Below are 22,449 nucleotides of genomic sequence, written 5' to 3'. Positions count from 1 at the left end.
CTCTAACAGAGCAAGTAGCATCTCTTCTTTCACCTCCTCTGGGCCTTGCTCCTGGCTTTCTCAAATCAATGCATCTCACCTCATTTTAAAGCAACTTCTTGTAGAGACAGGAAAAAGTGACTGTGCATTGTGTGCTCAGCACTGCTTTCCACTATACTGTCACTGAAAAGAGATTAAGTGGCAGGAATTATGTTTTACACCCTGTGCTAGAGGCCTGTGTCATTTCTCAAGCTCAAAAACACACTGCAAGTCCTCTCTCTGGGGTTCAATGCAGTTTGACTGGCAAAGCAAAGAACAGAGACTTCAGTGTGACAAAATGAAGTTAATTGTGTGACCAAGGCTTTCCCCACCTCTTCTGTTTTAGATGAAAAAGTCATGGTTCAGACCAGACTTCCAATTTGCCAAAAGGAATTTGCACAGAGGGGCTATCAGCAAAGCAAACCCAAACTGTGCTCCATTGCTCTGTCCTCTAAGAGCTCCTCAATAGTGATAGAAAACCAGACACTGGCAAAAAGTGGTTACCCCTACACCAAGAGTGAAAAAAAGAATAGAAATTCACTTCTGGAAGAGAGTGTCATCTGTGGGTGGTTATTCATCAGGGGATCCTCCCCAGCCAGAGGATTTTAGAATTAGCAGTTGCAAACTCTAAACACAAGGACCCTTTACACATCCTCATGTGTGTCCAAGAACAAAATATCCCTGTCACTTATCATGAAGTCAAAAGATACATAAACAAAAAATAACAATGCTTATATTTATCTCTTTGTCTCTGGTTCCTCAGCATTTTGGAGAATTCCTTGGACAGGAATCTGAACTCATTAGCTGATGAGGATTTTTTTCTGCTGTCTCATGGCTTCTTTTCAGAGAGAGTTTTTCAGCTCTACTTGCCAACTTTCTCTGGCCTATTCTGGGTCCTGCCATTAGGTTGGGTTTTTCTCTTAGGAAATTATTTATTCCTTCCTCAGAGCTCTGTCTGTATTTCTTGTTCCTCCATGACTTCTTTTTCAACAAATGTTTCATCCTCTCACTTCTGTCCAAGAAATTACCAAATACCTTATTTCCCTCTCCTGGCATTATGGGGGGAAATCTGCTCTCCTGGCTCCCTGTTGAGAACAAAGGCATTAAGATGAGTGACTCTCCATGGTCATTATAGTGCAGAACGTGACAGACCTTGTGAGAAAATGATGAATTCACTATCTGCAGCAATCCAGGACGCTCCCATTTTTCATACCAGCCACTTCATAACTTCAACCAGAATTCATAAATTGTACTTAAGACCTCCATATCAAGACAGGCCACAAGAGTCCTCAAGGAATTGTCACATCTCTAAGGTGTTAAATCCATCTCTCAGTCACTAGGTAGATGTGTGGGTACTAATATGGAAAACCTGCAGCAGCTTTGCAGAATCAAACAAGAGCAACGAGTGTTTTTGGATTCCAGAGGAATGCTTGCCAATACACCTTTGAACACGACTTTAATATCACAGCTAATTTTGTACCAAGGCAGATGTATGTGTTCAATGGTTCTTCATACTAAAATGAAATATTTCCCTGGTGAAAACATTTATTTTCCAATGAATTCAAACAGATAAATAACAGAGACACATCAGTTCAGAATAAAACTTCTCCCTTGTGTGTTCCAAGAAACACAACTTTTATTTGATCCTAACCTTTGAGGGCTGAAAACATTCTCTTAGCACTTAAATAGCAACATCATCTATTAGCTTTTCAGCTCAGAAAAGCTTTCACAGGGAATTGTAAATCACTGCTCCCTACAAGCCATGTGCTATAGGAACTTTAGTCTGAAAACTCCTGACAAATTGATTGCTTCTTAGATATTCACTGCATAGATCTAGATCAGATGCAGAAATTCACATTGTTTTTCCACATGCCAACTATCTATATTTTAAATTCATCATGAAGAAAAAAGATATTAGCAACAGGACATTAGGAATGTCTCTTCCTGGGCATGTGAGTTTAGGTATGAGTTTCTGTTCTGTATTTTCTCTGACAGATACTAGCAGCATAAACACTTGCATTAAGCCTCCTTCTAGTCAAAGGCTTTGTCTTTAAAAGTTGTATGTGTGCATTAATAATAAAGCTGAAGATGTAAATAAAGTTATGCAAATAACAAAAGAATATGTAAATAATAATAAAGATTTCATTCCCGACAACCAAATATGCTACTAAAATTTAATTGGGTATAATAAATATTCATCAGGACATTTAAATCAGGAGGAAAAGAGGTGTAAAATATACATAAGGATTTCTTAATAAATGTGTACACACTTTTGGAGTGTCTTTGGGTGTAGCTGATGTACTAAAAGGTGTAGGTATGTATAGATAAATAAAGACATATAGATAGATAGATAGATAGATAGATAGATAGATAGATAGATAGATAGATAGATAGATATAGATATAGATGGATTAGATATGGATTAGATATAGATATATAGATATATAGATAGAAAGATAGATATAGATAGATATAGATACAGATATAGATATAGATATAGATATAGATATAGATATAGATATAGATATAGATAAATATATAGATACAGATATAAATATAGATATGGATATATTAGATATATATCTGTGTTCCCCATCCCAGGGGCTGTCAGGCCCAGCACCCACAGCCACACAGCCAAGATTAAACACTCGACAGCCACACTGAGGGCCAGATAATTCATTTTTTTCTGGATTTTTTCAATCTGCCAGACTCTGTCCCTGCACACACCCTTCAGAGAAGGGCGAAACACAACTCGCCTCCCCCGTGGCTCCTCACGCCCACGGTAAGGGGAGGTGAGAGGGGTCAGGCTGTCCCCTGGGAGATGAAATAATCCCTTGTAAGTACGTTACTCATTACAGAGAATCAAAGATACACATGCAAAGAGCCTCAGAAAGCATTACAGGGTCAGTTCTCACGACTGACCAAAGTTCAAAACTTCTTGCTGTGCTTCTCCTTTCCTGCCTGTAGAAATCCACATCTCCATGTGCTGGTGTGCACAGCCAGCAATCTCCACGGGATTTTCATGCTCTGTGTACCACTTTCTCTGTTCTTTTGGACATGGTCCTTTGCAGACAGACTAGTTGCAAAGGCACTTCTCACAATACATCACTACACTTAACACAGTAACCAGCAGAAGTGGGGGAGAACAAAACTGATATTTGGAGGGGGAGTAGATTAAAATTTAAATTCAGTCACAGGAAAACCAAGATAAGTCTAGAAAATGTGGTCAGGATGTTACAGAATGCGTTTTTGCTTTCTGCTGTTCACATAAACACTCCTATATGCCACCATAAATTTTCAACAAACAAAATCTTCCTTTTACAGCAGTTTAAGGCAGAATGATAATACTCCCATCATTTTTATCCATACACAAGCCCATTCCTCAGATACTGTAAAGTTCTGTAGCATGACTTGCTTCAGTGAAGTGAAACTAATTCATCCCCCCGCCTCTTGAATCCTTTTTTTTTTTTTGCAGTGAAGTTGTTTCACTCTGCTATTTCTATTTTCCAAAGCAAAGTAGAAGTTTCCACCACCCAACCCACAGGATTATCTGCTGTCCATGAACTATCACTTAGGTGACAATCACAGCACAGGTTTTGGGAGCAGGAAATACACCCCACAAATTGAACAGGAGTTCAGTATTGCCTGACTTATTCCTGATATACCACTCACTGCTGTGCACAATGAAATGAGGCTGGCCCTGTTCTCCAGCTGTTTCTTCATTTTCTCCAGCAGTGCTAGGTTCCTGCTTGCTGTTCTAACTCCTTTAAAGTTACCTCCCTGGATTAAGTCCTGAGCTACTTCAATTAATATCCTCCCTAATAATCCCCAAAGCTACACCACTACTGCATGCCTTTCATTTGTTAACTTTTAATATTCCAAAGCAAAACATGCCACTGAGCCAAGTGCCACCTTTACACAGGGACTGAAATTAGTTCCTGTTCTGTGCTGTCACCAGGGTCATTGCAGTTTATGGGTGTTTTGTCCTAGAAATCCTCATGTACCTGTTCATAAAAGTTGCATAGACAGAGCTAACTGGCTGGGAAGAAACACAGCTGAAAAACTGAATTTTCCTGAAATAACCATTTTCTTAAAAGCCAATGGTATAACTTTTGTGTTGTGGGGAATGAGGGTTCTTGAATCTCAAAACACAGGAACGAAGATGAAATAGTGACAATTTTTTTTACATTTATCACCTACCATGATTTTGGATTCCCATGTGAATCTTAGGCTAGAAAGAGGAGAGAACTGCATTGTTGCTTTAGAGTGTAAGAAACTTCTGGTTACAAGGAGCAGCCCAGGTAGGACTGGTTTACAATTGCTCACTTACTCCTGACACACATGAGTAAGGCAGAGAGGATTTAATTTCCTTCAAAAATACCCTTCAGGGAAAGGGCAGATCTATCAGAGACCTGACTCTTTCCTACTGTGAAATGGCCATGCAGATGATGCTTATGACAACCCCCAGAAAACTGCTGCCCAGAAATGAAACATTAAATCTCAAAATATCATCTATTGCTTTCTTATTGGTCTGTTACATTCTATATATTCCTCCTTGTTCCAAGTTATTAACAATAGAAATTATAATGTGTTCTTGCAAGTTGCCAAATTCACAGCCACCAAGAACATGAGCAAGGCCCTTTATTTCATTGGTAGAGGGGCAAGCAGTAACTAAAGGAGATTTTGAGAGCTCTAACCCTTTTAGAGATGGGCAAGTCCTTGTGCTACTGTCTACACTGCTTGTCCACTTTCCCTGGAGAAGCAAGGAAGGAGCTTTGCTGCCTGTTCCCCATGGAGCTGACGTGCATGGCTCTGCATCCACTGCTCCTCATCCACACAGATGGAAAGCTTGGCAACCAGTTATCTTAAAACTCTTCTGAAAGCAAATATAACCCTGCTTTATCTCTTGTCCTTCTAACATTGTCTGGAAGAGACATTGGTGTTTTGCTTTGTGAGTCCCTAAGGAGAGGGTAAAAGTATAAGAGGGAAAGGAAAAAAAAAACAAACCGCAGAAAAACAGATAAATATCTAAAGTTTCCAACAAAACACATGGTTTAACTTAACGAAAAATTAGACAGCAATCTCTTAGAAAAATATGTATTTAAGTTTTTCTCTATGTGGAATGGAGGGAAAAAACTCAGAGGAGAGGGAGATATCAAACAGGAGATTTGAAAAATCTTGAAATTTTCATGGTTCACTTCAGCTCTGCACAGTGCTTCTGACACCAGCTTCAAGGAGCAAAGTCCAAGCCCTGTGAACCCAGTCTGAGATAAAACTCCCTACTTAGTGATTCCCAGGCATCCAAATGATAATAAACACATTGAAGAATCTTGTTGGAAAGAGCCAAAAGAAAGGTTTTCAAGAACTGACATGCTTTCCCTTCCCCCCAGTTTTGGGCCTTGCAGAGGAGGGCACAATGACCCTGCCAGTCATTCAGTGCTAAACAAAAGTCAGTTTTTCCTGCCCTTCCCATTGCTCAGTGCAAGCCTAAGCTCTGGCCAGCATTCCACAACCACTCTGCCTTTCCTGAAGGTGTGTCTCACCTAAAAGCCTCACACTTGACAGAACTGGGGATCAAGCTCTGCATTACCTACCCCTGCTTTTATAAAGTTATCCTGGTACTAATTCCATGTCTTTTCCTTTCTTGTTCATAGAAAAAAGGATCAAGGGATGTTCTTCCTACCATGGACTTTCCTGGTGGTTTATTGGTTCAGAAACAAGTGCCAGTTCCATGCACCAGCAGTTTTATATGCTCTATACTGAAATGCTTAAGATTTCTTAATTAGTTTGATACAAAATTCAGTAGGGCTGGTAGAAACCAGCTTCAGAGCACTTTGGATTTCATCTGATTAAAATTAATTTCCTGGCATCTTTGTTTTGATTTATCAGCCTTGGGAAAAGTCACAAATACACCTACACACATTTTAGAAAGAAGCTATTAGAAAGTATCCACATCCTCCCTGAAGACACTCAAAGCAGCACTTATATCTGAGCAGGAATTCACAGCATACTCTGAATGGAATTTTCCAGCATGAGACTTGAGCTCTGGAGACATCTTTAGAGGTTTAATAATCTAACAGGGCAGTTGGAAATATAAAAAGGAACAAATATTTTGCAGAGCAGTACAGCCAGACAAGCTCCAAGTTTACTCTGTGGTCCAGATCTGCCTAAACAAGACATCAAAAAAAGGTGACAAACAGCAGCAGATCCTGCTTAACAACCCATAGAGAGGCTGACCACAAGAAATTCACCACAATCATCTCTATGAAACAATCATCCACTACTACATCCTTCACCCAGCAGCACAATTGATTCCTATCAACCTTTGGCAGCTGGAGAAACAAACACACAACTTAACATTGACAAATGTCAATCCCCAAAGCAGCACCCAGACATCTAAATAGGGGCCTTAAACAGCACAAAGTTCTTTCACTAGCCAAAGTTACCTTTAGCAGAGAGACAGCATAAATAAAAGATTAGTAGTTACAATTGGAAGAAATAATTTTGATCCAAAAAGATGTTACTGCACTTTGGGATTGTTGTTGTGCCTGTGTTGTCTGTCTGGTCTGGCAGTGTCCACTGCATCACACTTGTGTGCACACTTGGAGATTCCCAAGTACTTTCTTGCAATTTGGACAAAGCAGACAGAATGTGACAGTGCAATAAATAAACTCTTGACATCACAGGGGGAAAAAAATAATCAGTATCAGGAAAGTCAGAGTTCAAACCTTGGTAATCTGGATCTGCCCAATTACATCATCATAAGAACCAGATGCTTCCCTCTTGCAGCATCCACCACCTTGAGATTTGATGATCCACTTTTCTTCTGCTTGTACTTTAATTTAGGACTGGTTGAGGATTCAAGTGAAGTCTCTTCAAAACAATGAACCTTGCAATCTGCAGTTAGGAGCTGTGTGGTGATGAAATTTAACCAGATTAGCATAATCACACCATGGCAAAGGCAAATTTCAGGTCAAAACAATGCCTTCCTGGGCGGAATGATTTTAGAAGATCAAAACAAAAACATGTTTGGGAATATAAAATGCCAATTATGAAACCACAGCGAGCTGCCTGTGCTGTTGTGCTCTTGCCATGTGTCCTATGGCACAGCACAGCCCTAAACTTGCCAGTGGTTTGTTCTCCCTGATTTGATAGCGAATCAAGTGTGAATCATAAAACCACATGAACTGCAGCAATGCTGTCCTTCTACTGACTTCTCGGAACATAAACAATAATAACGTAAATATGACTTACCAAAGACTTCAGTAAAGCACTTAAAGGAAATCTATATTTTTGTATAAACCACGGATGTTTAGTGAAGTGGTATATTTCTGCTTAGCTCTGGATAGCTGGAAATTATCTCACTACATATTCCTCGGATGCTGAGAATTAAAGCCAAAATTGGTCTCTTATTTATGACTTATTTTTGTGTTTTCATGTTAGGCAGCATGGGCATGAGCATTATAGACTGGTAAATGATTCACTTTTGACCAGTTTATAAATTATAAAATGCTAGCAATTGTCTTTGTGTGAAATGTGAAGAAAAGTTCATTTCAAACAGCTTGAAATGGGAAAAAAGGATAATCTAGAAGAGATCTTATTTGCAGTTTGTTGACCTCTCCTGAGTGTTCATTTGGCTGTTGTTGGATCCTAACCTTAACTGATACTGAGAATCCTCAGATGGAACTGAGGAGCAAGTCACGCAATCCTCATATTTCCATCAGCTGATCAGCAACCACAAATATTTGGAGCTTGTGTTATCTGAGCAATAATGAAAATCCAACATGGAAAAACTCAGACATGAAAATCAATGTTGAAACCACCTTAAAACCCTTAAGATGATAAAAGACAGAGTCAAGCTTAGAACACTGTCCTCAAAGTACCCCAATTTTACTGGTTCAATCCAAGGGTCTTCCAGGAGCAGCTTAGCAAAGAACACTCATGGCCAGACCTTCTCACACAGCACCAGAGCCCCTGATTTATGTCTCACAGCCCCTCTCCATCTGGGCTGCTTCCAGGCTAATTCCCTTGCCCTCAGCCCCCTCCAAGCAAGCTCAGCCCTGCCTCTGCTGAGCACAGAGTCCCAACCCCAGTGCTCCAGCTGAGCAATGCAAACACTGCTTTGACCAGCAAAACCAGCACCAGGCTGAAACATCAGCATCTGAACTGTCTGCACTGACTGAAGGGAAGCTGGGAGCACTTGTGCTAAGTTAAAGCAGATTTTGAATATGATTTTTATCCCAGCAGGTGAAAAGTGAACACAGCATCCCTGTTAAGCAGGTGCTGTGTCCCTGTGTCACTGAGTGGTGCAGCCCTGACACACAGATGCCATCACACACCTCACTTTTGAGGCAAAGACTCAGGACAAAGCTGAATGTGCTGTTCTTGAAGCTCTGGGTTTTGAGGAAAGTATACAAGAAAATATAATCTAGCCAGAAAGCACACTAGGACAAATTTAATCACTAGCTGTTTTTATCAAAAAATACAATCAAAGAAAAAACAGCAAATTAGGATGCTCACCATCAATTACTGAGGTAAGCAAGATAAAAATAAGCAGTTTGGGAAATCTATGATTCCTCCCCACCCAACACTCACTTCCAAAAACTTGCAAGAGCAAAAATGGACTTTACTAGGATCAGGAATAGCAATGAACATTATTAACAGTACATGGCTAAATATATCTGCCCTATTAGACAGAGTGTTCAAACAATAAACAAAGCTGAATTGTGCCAACCTCAGGCTCTAAAGTGTCTTCACACAGGTACTGTCACTGGTGCCTGAAATTGTTGATATTCAAAAGAAAACTTCCACCTATTTTCTCCATCCTGCTTAATTGAATTGCTTAGCAGTTTCAGAATCTATGGGTTTAATCTAAGGAGAATCTAATTTAAAGACCACAGGGCTGACAAATGAAGTTGTAAAGAAATCATAAGGAAAACTAAACCTGTCAACAAGTCAAAATTCTGCAAATAAAAGGTCTGTGGTATGAAAAAAAGCATTCTTGCATCAGTCCCACATCATCTGAGCCCTCACGTGGGAGTCCCCAGCACTGGGGCCATGATTCCTGCCAGCACAGTTAAGGGCTGCATTATTTACCTAAAAAAGGCAAACCCAGGCAGAAAACCCCAGCAGCTCTTTTGCATGGGAGCTCTGTGCTGTGACCTTGGGTGAGCTGCAGGCTATTCTCCCTCTGTCAATGACAGACAATGATGCTTCTCCCCTTTGACAAGTGCTTTGAGGTCTGTAAACAAAGGGCTGTGGATACTGAAATCCTGGGTACACTCAGCTTGGCACGTTCCCTGAGCTATGGGGGAGAAAGGTGCCAAAAACCTACAGATAAATATGTGTGACACAGAGGAGTCATTATTTATAATATTCCCTGGTCATTTGTTATTGTACCTGGTAATTGAGTGTAAGATGGTGTTTTCTTTCTCTCTCATTGTTTATCCTTCTTTATTTTACCCTTCTACAGCATATTAGAGCCATTTGATATGGACTAAAAGTTGGTACCTTGGCCCACAGAACGACAGTGGCTGTAGATTTTACTCCCTGTTTTTTCCAGGTCTGTTCTATTTTTGTGTTTATTTATTTGAGCCACTAAATTATCTAATTAGTGGCATATATAGTTGAAACATGAGCTGCTGTGAATATTTACTGCACACTTGTTCAGGCATTTATCTAAATAGGTGGCATGCCAGGCCTATGTAATAAGGAATAATGATTCCTTAGAAGAGTTACAGGAAATTATGGAAGACAAGAAAAAAAAAAAAAAAAAAAAAAAAAGGAAAAGTTTTGCATAGTGGGTTTCAACATCCAACAACATATATCAATTCTTCCAGAGATAGAGCAATTGCATAGTAATGACAAAAATTTTATTGTAACAAATAAATCAATACTTGCCCTACTGCAGTCTCAGATGTTACTTTTATGGATCTTCCCATGTCCATTACATAAAACTGCTCCTGATAGAGTGCATTAAATGACAACTTCTTGGGGGTTGACAAATACAGTGCCACATCTTTGCAGACTGTGCTCTACCTGCTATTAATCACTATCTCATTGCATGGGGATCCATTTATATCACTGCAACAACAGTGCTGAGTGGCTCACAGTGATGGACTGTGCAGCACAGGGAATGTTTGTTTTTGCAGCAGAGCTGTCACCATTATGCCCAGCAAAAGGAAAATTCGATATATCCCCAATTAGAAGTGATTTTAGAAGGGGGAAAAGGCCAGCAAAAAAGCAGTGTGGGACAAAAGAATGAAGACTCATGCCCTGTATTCTCATTCCTCATAGAAACAAGCCAGACCAAATTTTCTCAGGGCCCCATACAATGCAGACAATCTCCCCCAAATTATGAGAGACATCAGTTCCCAGCTCTGCAACATGATAGTAAAGCAATTTCTCATTATACATCAAGTGATCATAGTAGTGTTTTTGGGGATATTTGGTAGCTTGACCAGAAGTCAGGTACATTAGATACAGAAGATTCTGACATTTTAAGATCACATTGTAGACATTTGGTCAAACCATCTTTGACAGGCATCTTCTCTAGGTACAGAAAAAAAAAAAAAAAAGAAAAAAAAAAAAGAAAAATTAACAACCAAATTCACAGTTCTGGTAATTAAGGAAGAAACATGAAGCCCAGTGAGATTTTATCCACCCTATTGGACCAGCACATTCAGTACAAGAAGGACACCCATCCCTTACATCTATCCCTTCATTTCAGTCTCACCCTGCAGTAAACATGCAGCAGAGCCCAGTGCCAGGGAGCACCAGGAAATGCCTTTGAAGTCCAGGGAGCACCAGGTGTGGGCAGAGAGAATGCCAGAGTGACTCTCAGGAGAATCACACCTGTCAAACACATTACCTTGCCTTACCTCACTTGCTAGCAAACACCTAACAAGTTGCCCAACAGAACAGTTATGGTAATCCCTTCCTTTTCAAACATATTTAAGTCAACAAATATTCCTAACATTAGAATAGTTTCTGAATAGAGCTGCCTTCAAGAGGAACTTGTAAGGATTGAATCCATCCTCTCACTGCTTTATTCCTCTCTTTACCATTTTCCCCCCTCTTCCTCATGTTTTACCTATTAGGCACAATGTTACATCACATTTCAGGTCTGTGTCATGTCATCATCTTTTATACTCTCACTACAAATTGTGCATTATAATACAAAATAATAGTGATACTGCACAGCATTCTCTTCTTGCTACTCAGAAAATCAAGTGAAAACAAATCAGCATTAATGAGGGTCGTTCCTTGGCCAGACACACTCCCCTCAAACCCTAGGAGATATCTGTATCTATATCATCTATATCTATATCATCATCTATATCATCATCTACATCTATACCTATCTACACACACTTTATGTACACAGCTGAAAATCAGGTATCAAATGTTACCAAAAGGACATAGATGAGCAAACACACAAAACAAACAGCTTATGGAATTCTCTCCTCGCTTCCCTGGTTTCTGGCCAGGTTCCCATTTCTCAGTTTACAGGTGTCACCTGGATGGTATTTTCCTCATTCCACATGGCCAGTTTATCTCTGGTGTTTTACCCACACCCTGTAGGGATAAAACCCCAAACCAACACTTCTGCACTGCACTTCAGTAGGATACAGAAGTTTCCTACTGAACTGGGGTTAATTTATTCACCAGTATGCTAATTTCATTTGCCTATGGCTATTAGTGAATAACCTGAAGCCTGAATTTGGCATGGCTGTTAGGAGTGCCTGCAGTGATAAATGACCAAGTGGGTATATCTACACGGCTTCTTTTTCTTCTGCATTTTAATTCATTAACCAAATGAGGTCTTAAAACCATTTACCTATTTCCTGCCCTTCTGATAGATTAGTATGCATTTCATAGTCATCCATCTGATAAAAGCAAAAAAAGCAAGACTCCCCTCCATGGTGTAACAGACAAGATTCTCTCCACCCTTCTCATTACTCAGCTAAACTCAGTTTTGTTCCCTTCGTGGTTTTCTGTTCCTACCGTGATTTGCAAGTGAATAACTCCCCTCTCTGAGGAGGCTGGATCAGATGCAGAGTAATTGTGCCAGGCTGGGATGAATGGAGCTGCACATCTCACACTCACTGCCTCCCAGTTAGCTCTGCAAAAAGGTGATTTTCTCACCACCCTTTGGGATCACACACCTCCAGAGCAGCTAACTGCCCTGCTCACCTGGGACCTGGGTCTGTGAACATTGTCCACCTTTTGGAAAATCCCCCTTCCCTCAGCACTAGGTTTGCTCTCTCCATCCCCTTGGGCATTAGAATTTGATGGCTTCAGGGTGAAGGACAGCACAGGAGGGATTGAGCTGCAGGCTCATCTTTTGCAGATCAGTGAGTGCCAGTGCTGACCTGGGAAGGGTGGCAGGAGCATGGATCCAGGCACAGGAGAAGCAAGAGGAAAAGAAAACATCCCACTGGGCAGTTGTGTGGTCCAGCTATGATGGTGAAGCAGCTGCCAGTTGGGCAAAGCCTGGCCTGTGATCAGTGAGCAGGGTGAAGTTCGGTTTCTGGCTTATTTACAATTTTACTTCTAATACACATCTGTCTTTTTAGTCATTTGTTTTGGGGCCTTGTTTTTTTCTGTTTGATTTTAAATTTTCCTTGCAAGCATTTGGCTTGTTCTAATAAGGTGTTTTAAAAATGTTTGCCCTGCCTTCATAGAGCACATTATGTTAAAGTGAGGAGAGCAGGGAGTTCTCTAATGCAAGAGTCACAGCTCCAGGTTTTGGGACACAAGCTCCATGCAAATCTTGAGACTCATTCCCTGTCTCCTCCACATCAGGCTTCAACAGCTCTTCAGTTCAACAGACTTCATTGGTTTCACTAATTTATCAGTGCCTGTCCTTTGGAAATCTAGTATTTTATTTAGAGAGACTTGCCCTTACTCATCTTTCCTTTTAAATTCCAGTAAATCATCTTTCTGATCATTCAAGTAGTTTCTTCAGAACATCCTCAACTATTTATTGAAAGCAAGACTGAAAATGTGTCATTCTTTCCAGTTCACATGCAGACCCTCAGTGCTACAAAACATATTCACTTTTCCCTTTTGGGTGATGAAAGAAATGACACAGGATTCCACATCCCAAAGCTGCACTTTATTATCTGCTCTGTTTGGTGACTGAATCTTTCTGTTCCCTGCCTGCACTCCTGAATCTTACCTATAGCTCCAGCCTTTACCTGGCTTTTAATGATCTCACTTCTGAAAAGGTGAATTTAATACCCAGCAATTGCTCTCCTGCTATACCATCTGGTCCCAGTTGATTTTATGCTCTTTAAAAGCCCAGCTTTTTGACTCAGTAATTCTAAGTATTTTTAGTTTGCAGTTGTTGCTATTCTACAGCTGGGATCACAATGTTTTGAAGTAAATCAGATGAGAATTACACTGTGTAGAAAGTAGCAGCAGATATTCAATGCACCTATATTAGGTTAATGTATTCTTTTTATGGATTTATTTTTCTTAGTTCAAGACATGCAGAAAAGAATAGGGAAAATAATAAAATCCTTCAAACAAGTGATTTACTCTAAATCAGGGATGTGTTTACCTGCCCTACTTAGATGGGAAAAAAACCAAGTTAGCTAAATATTACTAGATATGAATATTTTTGTCCTTTATTTCCATAAAGATTAGCTGCATATGGCCCCTTGAGTAAACAATGGGTATTGGCTCATAAGCTCTATTGGGAAAAAAGCAGCATTAAAGATGGATCTCTGCTCTCAGTTCCACTGCAATCACACTACAACCAAGAGACTAAAAGAAACAAAAATATTTATTGATTACTTTCCCCATAACTTTGTACAAAGAATATTGAAGACCAGCTGGGTGTACTAATGACTTAACTTCTTTCATTTAGTTATGAGGATAGAAGCAAAAAGCAACAGGGAAGTGATTTCTGCAAAGATAATTTGGATTAGGAAGAACTACATAACCTTCATTTCTCTCAAATTAGGAATGTTTCCAAGCAGAATACACAGGTATCCTTCAAATTAAGGACTGAAAACCAATTCCATTGACTCTCTGCTGTGCAATAACACAAGGCAGAGTGTCTATTTGGAGTGCTGTTACCACAGATGCCTCCAGCCCTTCCAGGACAAGGATCTACATCCCACCACCTCTCACAGCTCTTCTACTCCTTGTTGGTTCATGGAAGTTACTTCATCCTATCTCTGAACAATTTTCATACAGCTACAGCATATGGATGGGAGTGTCAGAGCAGATGTCATAACTCTCTAATAAAACCATCTTTAAAGTTCCCAAACCCCCACAACAATGCACTGCCCTATAAGCATCTATTCTTGCTTTGACATCTTGGTTTCAGGTTAGAAAAGAAACATCCTGTACAACTCCATTCTGCTTGAGTTCACAGAACCTGAACATTTATCAGTTTCTCCAGTGTTTAAGGCATTATTCATGTCAACAGCATTTACTTGCTTTTCATCCTTTCCCCAGAGGAATAGTTAAACAGATTTATCTTTACTTTCTGATCTTTATTCTACATTGTCATTTTATACAGAAAAGTTTCTGCTTTGTTTCCCCTACTTCAACACAGGGGCTTTTTTCCTTGAAATCCAGTTTTCCTGGGTGCTGTTCTGCCCTTTGGTAATCATCACGTTACTCTAATTGGCTTTGCCATTATCCATCTTATTCTGGTTTGTACCCAAAGCATCTCTGCTTTTAAACTTAAAGCCAGTTCAGCAGAAGAACTAGTCATGGGTAGGATGATCCCAAAACACCAGCACATGCCTGAGAGCCAGGCCTGTTTCAGCCCTGGCTGACCACCAGTGGCTTCCCTAATGATGGTTTTTTGTGAATTTGGTTCTGTTGTTCTCACCCTCAACTCCATGGTTAGATAGGCTGCAGACATGGCTGCCTCAGGGTATTAATTTATTCTGGGAAATCTCAGAAATAAAAGAGCATGTTTGGCCATTTAGACCCTATAACAGATGGAAATCTGAGAAGAGAAGGCATTAGAGACCCCTGGCCTATGGCTAATTCCATCTCCAAGAAAAAAGCCATTTTAAATGGCAACTTATTTGTATAAATGTATTTGATCAATAAATAGTGGAGTATGTACCAGGCTTCCCTAATAGCTGCTGCAGCCTTTATATATGTGCCTTGCCTTGTTGCCAAACAGTTCCACCCTCCATGAAAGCAGAGTTCACAGAATTTTACTGTAAACCAGAGCTATGCTACCCCTCTAACCCCATTAGAAAGAAATGAGAATTACTTTTACTAACAATGAGTTAAACTAATGTGGATAGTTGAGTTTGTAAGCAAAGATGTTATTATGGGGAGGAGGGATTGACATGTGAACAAGTATAAACTTAATTCTTAAAAGAACCACAGTAAAAATGGGCTTTCTATTATCCATAGCCATTCCTAATGGCTCTTAAAAATAAATAAGCTAAAAAGTATCATCTGTCTTTTTATTTTATTAAGAATTGGTCATCACTGTCCCATCTGCTCCATCACTTAATTCCAGAACATCTGAATGTAATATTAAATTAACCCAGCGTGGGATACTTATTCCTGTTTCTGTTTAAACAGCAGTATGTTTGAGTTCTGGCTTGATCCAATGTAAGTTTTATGGGAACAAGTATATTACTGAACAGAGTTTTTAAGTTTCCTATAACTATTCTATAAACTAAATGTGTGAATATTCTCTACAGCAAGTGACTGTCCTGATATTAGGAGCCCCATGGCAAAGCTGAATAAAAATCTGGTAATTGCAGCAGAGCACAAAGCCATCTGCCTTCCCACGTGGGTCATAGAACCAAAATTGACCTTTTGCCTCGTGCACAATTATTTTCTGAGCAACAACTGGAAGAGGCTCCTCATGGTGTGCAGAGGCCTGAGCCCACTGCTGCAAACCACAGGAGCTGTGAGTCACCCACTGTCACCACGTCAGGGAGAGGTTGCCATGTGGCTGAGGAATAAACAAAACAAACTAAACATCAATTCCACCATAAATTCCATCTGAAGTTCATCTGAAAACTGCTCAAGTTCAGCAGCTCAGCTGAAGTTGCACTGTTGCTTCATTAATATTACAGCAGCAAACAAAGGAGCCAAACTTCAGGCACCAACATGTTGGTCTTTGGTTTCAGAAGAACAAGTTCACCATGATTCAACAGCCATTATCAACCAAAATGACCAGAAGTCACTATTGCAGCTAAAAGATTCTTCAGGTCAGAGAAATGGGTCACTTTCAGTGAGATCACTTGAATTTATTTTCCTCTGGATTCATCTCAAATAGCAAAAACACTTTTTTTAACTATATAGCAATGTAGCAAATATATTTTTACTCAAATGACTGTTTCAGTAAAAACATAAACAGAAACATAATAGAAAACTTTGAGCAAGGTTTAGTCCCCAGATATCACTATGCTAATCCAAACAGAGGATTTACCAGTGGCAGGGAAGGATTCTATCCTGTTTTGTCACATTTTTCTCAGGGTTGTGCATCTTCCCATTCTCTTTTATTTCCCTAGGAACTGACTGGCCTTAATCTGAGGCAGAAGGCAAACCCTGAGTGTGATTCCCCCCTACCCAGAAAGTCTCCTTTCAAGCCTGCTTGATAAAAACAGATCATGTATGCATTTATATCAGATCAGATATAATTAACAAGAAAAATTGTGTTTACAAGAAAGGATTTGCTAAACAAATATGGGAGAGTAGGTGTTTGACATCTAAGTACAAAGACATTGAAAAAAGTGTGCAAATGTCCTTACAAAATGCCTCAAAGAAGTTTGAGTTCTTTTACCCATAACAGGATGACATACCATGCCAGACAATTTAAAAACCCCTAGGATGTAATGGGTATTATTTTACATACACAGCTTATTGCAAAAGAGTGAAATGCAGTTACCACCTCCTTTCCCTTCACTCAAATATTCATCTTTACTAGAGTTAAGATAAAGGAAAAGCAGAAAGAGCATTTAAAGAAATGTTAATACTTATGGTCTTGGAATCATAACAGAGTGAGACCATACATTTATGGTGACTTGCCAGGAATTGCAAAACTGCACAGAGCAGTAAATAGCTCTGCAGAATCTGAAACAACAGTCCAACCATTTCCCTGTGCTGTCTAGGCACTGGTTTCAGCCAACACTGTGCCACACACACACGAGTTTCCTGCTGTTCACATGCTGTCAACAAAATAAATGGAGAGTGATGAGATGGTGCCTTTTTCACAGCTGGACCATGCCAGGACAGCCCTGACCATAACAGCTCATAGCAGACAACTGAGAGAGAGCAGAGGGAAGAAATGGAAAATCATGTGCAACTAAACAAAATCTGGGTGGTTGTACTTGACAAACTCTGTAAAAACCAGATAGGCAGGAACAGCAGAAGGGACACACAATTTTTGAGAAATAAAAAGAACAGCCCAGTGGGAGCAGTGAGATGTCTCAACAGGGATTAATCCCTGGTGGCTCTACCTGGACTACCTGACCCGTGGTGGCTTCACTTTACAGATTTATCTTTTCAATTTGCTCTTTGTAAAGCATTTTTGAAAACATATGGTAAATGGAGACGTTTTTGAACACATTCCATATAATAAATGTTTTATGCTGCATAATAAATAACCAAATTCAATTAAGCTCAGCATAAGAGCCATATTTTGTGAGCATTGTTGGGAATTTTAACATCCAACACACTTTTAGAGTAAAACATTTTGTTAGCAGCTTTATAACAGAATGTGATGTTAGATAGCCTGAAGTCTTCTTTCAGACACAAGAAAAAATCTGGATCTAATTATTGTAATAATCCTGAGAATGGGATTTTGATCTCTCATTGGTGCAATCCAGGAATGACTCCTTTGAATCTTTCTCTTCACAGCTGTGGAAATTAGACACTAGGCCACAATTGGTTTGTATTAGATTTTGGGATGGTGTCACATAGGTGGTTAAATCCTACCTTCAATGCTCCATTTGTGATTTTTTATTAAACTCATTCAGACTACCAATATCTTGGAATAAATTTGGGGGATCATGCAATTGAACTCCTGCCTTCTCAGAAGGAAACAAAACTACAAAGGTCCAAGTGAAAAAGGATCCTTGAAGTTGAATAGAAAAAGGCTTTTCTTCTCAAGTTGGGCAGGCTTTTATATGTAGCACATCCTTATTAATTTCCAAGGTTTGAAATTCTGACAGTTTCAAACTGATGGGGTATTTGTGGGGTTTTGGGGGGAGGGGGGGGGTTTCTGTTGTTTAGAGTTTTTTGTTACTAGAAGCAAAAGTTGGGTGACAGGATAAAGGAAATTAACCTTTCTTCTTTTTGGAGCAAATTTTCAATAAGTATCCTATAATTTGATATATGAAAAGACAAGTAGCAGTTTACTATAAGAACTGTAATAAGCTATTTTATTGTTTAAATAAATTGTAATAAACTATTTTATTGTTTAAAATAGCAAAAAACATTGCTATTTTAAAGGAATAATCAGGAACATTTTCAGGTCATTTCACAGTCCTGGTGGAGTGAGATTTAATTTCTGAGAATGTGGAGTCATTATAAACATGAGTAGATCAAGCTCCTTTCTGATTTAAGGAACTCCTGTATGATACACAGTCACTAACAACAAGCAGAGAGTAACCACACAAGGTCAGAAGGGTCACTATGAATATTAAAGTAGGATGACTAAAGCCTAAAAACCATGGGAACACAACTTTTTAAAGCCATCCAAGCTTGAGTTAAAGGCTCCAGTGATAGAGACTCCATCACATGCCTATCCTGTTCCAGAATAAATCTGTTTGAACAGAAGGACTTTCTAACATAATTCATTTTCCTGCTTTCCCCATTGGATTCTGCTGTGCTGTGCCGTGATGGAATCAACATCTGGAGTTAGGAACAGTACAGGGATGAGCCCTGCCTATAAAAACTGGCTTTAAAAAGACCATCCTGGGAGATGGCACACTTATTTCCTGTCCTGAATCTCCTGTGACAACTAGTTATTATATTTTCTATGCCAGCTGTGGTATTTCAGTTGTTGGTGCTGTGGTAACCATTGCTGGATGACAACATTTTAGTGGCAGATACTTAAGCTGTACAAATAAAAAAAAATAAAAACTCTGCCTGCCAAAGAGGCAGTGACTTGGTTTGCAGTCTCCCTAACATATGCCCAATCTAATCATTAACTAGAGACATTTTTCTAATTCTTCAGCATTGAAATAAAGCAGTCCAAAAAGCTTAAAAAGGGAAAAAATAGATTTAAAGTTCCTGGATCCTTTGAAGTTTCCATCTGAGACAGTGGAGTTTCCCCAGGTTTTCAGAGGCAGACTGCTGTCCTGTAAGATGCATCTCTTGTGGTTCACCCAAGATGCTATTTGGGAAAATCTGGAATTCTGCAAATGTTATACTGCTCAAATAACTTGATGGTTTGGGTTCTTATGATGCATGCAGGAGGAGTCTGGAAACTACAGCAATCAATTGTGGCCAGGTTTTGGATCATAGTAGAGATTTCATCCTGGAAACTTGTCCAAGATATTCTACAAGCAGGGACTGAGGATGAAACTCATATTTCCACTCAGATACTCTCACTGTTACTTCATTCTACTACCACCACACTTATCTGCATTGTTATATTTTATATCTGCATCATAAGATTCCCAGGCCTGGAACAACTTTCTTTAAGGTCTTTCTATATAGCACATGCATTGAAGACATAAATATTTGGCCAGCATTAGTAGGTAGGTAGTACCAAAAAAAGTCTTTTACACAAAGATGAAAAGGAACCTTTAAAATATTTTGCACATAAGATTTGCAGCCCAGGTTCTCAAAGGAAGAAAAATTATACTAAAGGAAACAGAATCTTGCCCATACCTCAACACCTCAAGGATTTTCCTATTTCAAATCAGGATTGTTCCACTCCAGGCAGGAGTTTCTCAGACTTTTCTTTAGTATTAAGTTCCTTCCCCAGCCAAAAGACCACCAGCTCTTTAGTACAGAATAGGCTTCTGACCAAAAAAACCCTCCAAGAAAAATTAATATGTTCTTAGAACCAGTGAAATGGGATTTTAACCAATTTAACCTGAGCACAGCATCCTCACCAACATACCAGGCTTCCATTCCAGTGCTCATCACTCCAGACTGCTTCTTTTGATGTGCTTAATTTGCTTTATGAACAAAACCACTTACTGGTACAGATAGAAGGCATAGTGTGCTCTAGGGTTCACTCTGTTTATGTAGGCTACTGTGAACAACAAAATATTAAAGGGCCTGGGCACCTTGTAGCACTCCCATTTGATTTAGAGAAATAAAGAGCAGCATCAAACAAGGAAAATGCAGGGTTACATTATGTTTCATGTTGCCACATATCTTGTATATTTCATAAAAACCTGTAATAGCAGGAAAAAAAGCAGGAATAGAAAAACATTACCAGCATTTATGACAACCTGCACCTTGAGTATTAACAGACCTGCTGAGATTTTTAGCCTTATTCTCCCATGTAAATATAGTCAGAAGCAAATAACAGACAACTGATGTTGCATTACAGAAAATCACACATCAGCTATATTATAATATTTTTAAATAATGTTACAACCTCTCAACCATCATAGGCTATCAGCATTGCACTAGATTAGTTTTCTGAATCTTTTTTTCATCTTTGAAAATCTGGACAGAAGATTAGTTTAGGTCATACCATCAACACAATGAGTTTGGTGATTTCTCAGGCTAAATTAAGGACATATATCTTTACCACAGGAGCCCAATTTTACCTTTGTTACAGCAGCTGAGTGCTTTGCACTTACACATGTATTTAAATTTAGCTTTGGTTGCATTTTTACAGCACTAGCTTGTGTGGTAGTGATAACATGGTTTAAGTTATGAGTTATGCATGTACATGGGGGCTTGTGTGCCTGATAAAAATTTACAAGCTAGATTGTAAAGCTATAGTTATCCCAGGCTAACACCCTGTAAGCTCACAGCTATTTTGGCATATGAATGTTTTTGCTGGATATGCTGCATACAAAGTGACATGGTCAGTGGCAAATCTCTGAGAGTAATTTTGCATGCCTAAAAATATTTTTCCAGCAGAACTCCCTGGTTGTTGTGCTGGCTGACAGCAATACAAGCAAGGAATAAATCTCAAACCAGAAACATTAAAAAATAAAAGGGAAAAAAGAAAAATAAGGGGGGGAAAAGGAGTAGTAGACCAGTTTCCACATGGGGTGAAGGTGACTTTGATTTTTACAAGGAAAAGGAGACTCACATAAGATATAAGGACAGTTTGGAAGGGATCAGTTTCACAGGGAAAAGAATTCCTACATGAACATCCATTAATTAATTACTGAAGACACAGCAGAGGATGCACATTCATGAGAAACACATTAGCATGAGATCTGGAGTGGGACAAAATCCCTTTTCCAATTCTGGAATTGGAAGAACTGACAGCTAAGGTAAAATTAAAATAAAAAATAACAAACAAACAAACAAACAAACAAAAAAAAAAAACAAAAAAAAAAAACCCACAAAAAACCAAAAAACCCCAAACAACTCTAGTTTAGGTGTACACAAAAGCCATTGAAATTCAAACTACAGAGACATCCCCTCACCGAGTTTGTATAATTACACAAACATTATATATATGTACCTGTAATTCTCTTAGCTCTTTCAAAAAATCCTCCATTCAATGGTTTATGATAACACAAACTGTTCTGATTTATTTTGCAGGTCTATGCAACATACTGACAGGTTTCAAAGCCAAAGGCTGAAGCCCAGCCCCAGACATTATTTAAAACAAAGCCACAAAATCTCCAAACCTCAAACTGGCATGTTTCACCAGAAAGGTGATGATTTAAACCCACTAAATTTCACACAGAGTAATAATGAACTGCTGAAACTTGGTCTTTAACCAATGCTTGGAGCAGACATCAAATTGCAGGGTCTGAGATGAGAAAGGTTCATCCAGAGGACACTGCAACAGGTCTGAGCCCAAATAGGTATAAACAACCAAAGTGAGCTGTACAGCTGCCTCATTATTATACTCAGATGGCCAGAAACATATTTTATGTCTTGATGATGCTGTGTACTAGAGGTGGGAAAACCAGGTCTCTGTTATGTACAGATTTTAAAGTATGAGCACATCTTTTAAAAAGTTTGAAGAGAAAAAAAAATAAAAAAAGAAAAAATCAAATTAAGATCCTGCTGATACTGAGTTTATGTTAATTTGTATGTTTTACTTGAGTCAGAATCAGCAAGATTTATTTTTGTAACAGTTGGAGCCTTTCACTTTCTCTGCCTCTTGCTGGGTGATATCATGCAAGGGCCACGTGCAGGGAGCTCAGGCACCTGAAAGGCTGGAGAGGACATCCTGCAGTGCCAGAGCTGTGCTCTGGGAATCCAACCTTGCACCCCTGGCAGAGCCAGGCAGCACAGACACCACTCTGCTCCTCCTGCACCATGCAGAGTATG

General features: G+C 39.3%; 1 long non-coding RNA gene across 1 annotated transcript; it reads right to left on the bottom strand.

Annotated features, from left to right (window-relative positions):
- Positions 1-712: 712 nt before the first annotated feature.
- LOC306806955 lies at positions 713-15,900 on the bottom strand. Its single transcript, XR_013775609.1, has 2 exons — positions 15,826-15,900; positions 713-1,103 (listed from the first exon to the last, which is right to left on the bottom strand). It is a non-coding gene; the product is annotated as an uncharacterized lncRNA (long non-coding RNA).
- Between the last annotated feature and the right edge of the window lie 6,549 nt (positions 15,901-22,449).

The sequence above is a fragment of the Erithacus rubecula genome (genome assembly GCF_903797595.1).
Source record: "Erithacus rubecula genome assembly, chromosome: 12".
NCBI classification, from domain to species: Eukaryota; Metazoa; Chordata; class Aves; order Passeriformes; family Muscicapidae; genus Erithacus; species Erithacus rubecula.
Note: the sequence above shows the minus strand (reverse complement) of the source record. Positions and strands in the feature narration are given on the sequence as shown.